The sequence below is a fragment of the Haemaphysalis longicornis genome, unplaced genomic scaffold (genome assembly GCF_048455015.1).
Source record: "Haemaphysalis longicornis isolate Haplotype H1 unplaced genomic scaffold, Haemaphysalis longicornis Haplotype H1 scaffold_3, whole genome shotgun sequence".
NCBI lineage: Eukaryota > Metazoa > Arthropoda > Arachnida > Ixodida > Ixodidae > Haemaphysalis > Haemaphysalis longicornis.
This window is the reverse complement of record NW_027526335.1, coordinates 186722793-186727512: the sequence shown is the minus strand read 5'-3', so window position 1 is coordinate 186727512 and position 4720 is coordinate 186722793.

Below are 4720 nucleotides of genomic sequence, written 5' to 3'. Positions count from 1 at the left end.
CATGTAAATAAACAATTTCAAACTTGTGCAAATGCGCGGTGATGTGTCCTTCAGAGCTAAGTAGAAAGGAATCCTGCTCCTTCGCCATGGTTCAAGCTTTGCGCGATTTTGTGTAGGCTTCACCAGTTGAGCTGGCGGAAGTCTCCAGCAATGAAAATGATTTTGCGTCCAATGCCTGCCGCGAAGAAGACGACCACCTGTTCGATGCGTACGATAACGAGTACTAGCACAGCAACTATGCAAATAAGCGCTGACCCTGAAACCTAATTTTGTGTCCGCAAATGCTCACTTACAATAGCTTTGCCATTCAAGTCTAGCGGGTGAGCGCAAGCTTTCCTGAAATTTTGTGCACCACACGGGACCGCCGGGTATTTCTTTAGTATGGCCATATAAAACTTAGTTTTGAAACATTTCCGCCCTGCCACCGTGGAGGACATGCTCTGAACCTGAATCGTGTGTGACGAACCGCCTATATCGGTGCTGGAAGAAAGGTAGCGGCATCTTGTTTAGTACTGGGCACAGCCTTGTGCTTGGGAAGAAAATAAATCCTACCTTCGTTATCTGGATGTTTTTCTAATGCGCGACCAAAAGGTGTGGAAAATCCGGATAGAACCGGGAACCAAAGTTTAGTATCCAGGGTTTCGGTTTCGGTTTTGATGTTGGTGGTTCTACCACCCTGGCGCTAAAACCAGGGGATATATGGGGTTAGCCCCCTGGTACGCTTACATCTAAACGTGTACGCTTTAGCCGAGACTCACCTCCGAAACCTAGAAGCCCCACTCGTCATGGACAGTTATATCTGAGAAGGATGCGACAGGGCCACGGGAATGAAGAGATGGTGAGGCGTTGGCATGCTTATTAATAACGGTATCGAATGGCAGAGGGAGCATGAAAGGTGTAAAGAGCTTCTATGGGCTAGAGGTACCATAGCGGGGGAAATGCATGGTTAGGAGTTGTGTATCTGCGGACTGGAAGCAGAGGTAGGGAGGACAATGAGGAAATGATACTGTTTGAGAAGAGATACAAATCAGTTCAAAGATTCGGGTTAAATAATATTAGTTGGAGATATGAATGCCCACATAGAAGATTTGGATAGACACAAAGATCACAACGGTTCTCCAGTGATAAATCTGTCAGGAAAACCGGCTTGTAATAGTAAACACAGAAAGCAAGTGTGACGGGCAAATAACGTTGGAAAGCGGTAACACACAGTTCACCATGGACTATAGTCTAGTCTCCAAAACAGTACAGGAAACATTGCGGAAAATAGCATTCATGAAAAAGGAACAGACAGCTTAGGCAGCGACCACAAGCGGCTTACCTTGCACTTTGAGGGCTGTAAGGTCCACTTATGAGGTCAGTGGCCAGGCGCACAGGCTGCGCGTGAGAACCCGCCACTCTGTCTGGTGGCTCAACACTGTGGACTCTACGCGGCAGCCGTCGCCAATTCGTCACGACACGCATGGGCGCCGGATAGTCCAGCCAACCGAATTCCGCTGGGATGTTCCCCCATTCAGGACGCAGCCGGTGTCGAAGGAGTTGTAAGACCCACTGATGAGGTCAGTGGCCAAGCGCCCGGGCGGCGCGTGAGGACTCGCCACTGCGTCTGGCGACGTAGCACTGCCAACACTGCAGAGCAGTCGGCGCCCATTTGTTACGGCATGCACGGGAGACAGATTGTCTGGCCGAACAAATACCGCGGGGATAATCCCCCATTGTGGACGCAGACGGTGCCGCAGGGTTCCGAGAACCATCGGCGTGGAGTGCGGGGGAGGTGTGATTACCGACGTCGGAACGAGCGCCGCGCGAGCCTCCATTGTTAACGCGCCCCGGTCAGCACGACGCACAGTCGCGCCTTTCACCCTCACCCTTCAGGGTCGTACGCGCTTGCTGGCCCGCGAGCGGGCCGTTGACCAAAAGATGGCGGGGACTCATTGAATATTCCGTAGCGCGCTGAGTAACAGCTGTCTACGCGAATTCGGGCACTCCCTTACGCGTGTACGAACGCTACAGGGGCGTTCCCGAGAGAGCGTGAGCTCGAGGTGGTATAAGGCCGGACTTGGCCGTTAGAAATCCTTCTTGTCTGAGCGCTGAGCTTGGCAGTTCCCGGCGGGACAAGGAGTGTCGACCGTCAAACCTAGGTTGGGATTTGTGAGCCCCCTAGGCTACAGGTTAGGATCGCGTCGGAAGTTTAGGGTACAGCGCCGTACTGTCAACTAGACGGATCCTGCGGCGAGACAGAGTCTCGGCCATCGTTTCTCGAGCGGTTTGTGTACACTCCGAGGATATGAGAGTTAGACGAATTTGAGAAGCTCGAGTGATTTGTACGCACTTCGAGCTAGCATCTAGCTTAAGTTGGAAGTTTTCCTTTTACTACTCATGTACCCAGTTTTCCTTCAGTAAATAGGCGTATATAAACTCTTCGTTCCACTTAATCAACCCCAACGCCTCGAGGTTGTCAATTCGACCGCCGCCTCCAAGAACTTCAACACCATCGCCCTGCCAGCCTCCTGTCAAATCAACCGGAGCCCGGTCGATTGGGTTCTTGATCGACACCCGACTTCAGGGAAACGAACCACAACAATCTTTACTAGGGCGCAACCCGAAAAATTTAGAAATCGGTACAACGGGTGGAACTAATTTGAACGATGTACAGTTAAAGATCATGGCTTACATGATGGAAGACGCAATCTATAATTACCGAGACAAAGGGTGGGTTCTCGACGAAATGGTCGTGTTCATAAAACATAAGATGAATGACGCTAAGCAACGAAACCGGTGGAAAGGAAAGAGAAAGGCGAGAAGCTGGTGGAATAAGGGAACAAAAGAGGCTATTCATAAGCGAAAAAAGGCGTCGAGAGAACATAGAGAGGCAAAAAGTACTAGTATGAAACCGGGGGTAGTGAAGGAAATATGGGATATCTATCGGGAAAAGAAACTAGAAGTGCAGAACATGGTGCGAGCAAAGACCAATCAGAAAAGCGCACAGTGGATGGCAGAAATACGCAAGAAGGACAAAAGCGCATCCAAGAAGTTTTGTAGCCATGTAAACTTACTAAGCTCAAGAAACGATATCCATAAAAAATTCTTGATTGATGAGGAGGGAAACTTTTAGAAGGAGAGCCCGCTTTGACGCATATTCATCGAGTGATTAGTGAGAAGTTTAGGGCAATAGTGGTAGGGAAACCTGCACCGATAACACCAGCGCCACAGAAGACTGGTAAAAGGGAAATAAGTTTGAGCAACCTTGATTGAAAAAAGGCAGGCTTTTCCCCTCCGACAGCAGTGGGCCCAGACAGAATACCAGTGCAACTGATAAACCTGCTTGGACCTAAAAGTAAGGCATCGCTTATGAGGGCAATAGATAAGGTGGTACAAACCAAATAAATACCGGAGGATTGGCTAGAAAAGTAGGGTGAACTTAATATGTAAAGGCAGAGGCAACAAAGCCAGTTTTGATTCATACAGACCACTCACAGTAATGTCACTGGTGTATATATTCGTAATGCAGGTGATAAAGTAAAAAATGTAAGCATGGATGGAAGAAAATGAAATCCTTGAGGAACTACAGAATGGATTTAGACAAGACAGGTCATTTGATGATAATTTGTTCATGATCACATAGTGTATTGAAATTGCGGAAGTGCATAATACACCATTATGGATTACGTTCTTGGACGTTAAAGAGGCATATGCTCATGTAAACAGAAAACTGCTGTGACACTGGAGAATGCTGGAACTCCAGGGATTAGGTTACGAGTTAATACAGTTCCTTATAGCGATCTATAAAGATAATAGAGTGCAGCTGACATTGGAAGGGCAGAAATGCGCACAGCACGTCAACACCCACCAGGGACTGAAGCAAGGATGCCCTTCGAGCCCAATACTGTTTATGCTTTACATGACAGGGTGAGAAAAGGATCTAGAAGAAATCAATTCAGGTTCGATCTAACGCATATGTTGCCAGGCGAAGTGGTACAACAGCGCATTCCGGGAAAGTCATACGGAGACAACATTGTTCTTTTCGCTGATAACCTGAACGATTACAAACGGCTTATAAATACTAGCCGTCAGGAAGCCACCGACCTCGGGTAAATTTTAGCGCATAGAAATTTTGAACAAAGTGTTTAATGACACTCGCGCCGACGCAGTGTCAATTCAGCCTGTCGAATTACCCAGGGTCAAGGAATATAAATGCTTGGGAATGTGAATAAATGAAGGGGATAACCACTTGAGAACCCCCAAGGAGCCACTTAAGGGCAAGGGAAAGCAAAACGCAGCTCTAATGGATCGTAGAGCTCTGTGGAGGTATAACAAATATGAAGTAGTGAGAAGAATGTGGAAATGAGTAATGAATCCGGGTCTCACATTTGCGAATGCAGCATTCTGCTTAATATGAGACGTTCCAGGAGGCCTTGAAGTGACCTAGAGAGTGGTAGGCCGTTCGGCATTAGGAACGCATGGAAAAACAACTAAAGAAGCAGTTCAGGGAGATATGGGCTGGGCGTCGTTTGAAGTTCGAGAAGCGCACAGTAAAATATGTTTTGAGAGGAGGTTGAGAGCAATGGATTAACAAAGGTCTAAAGCTTTGAGGTACCTATACATGAAAAGCGTTGACGCACAATGGCTACGGAAGACTAGAAGTCTAACGATGAAATACGGAAAGAAGAGTGGAGAATCCAAGACAGTCAGGGTAATCAAAAAAGAGGTAAGGTAGGTA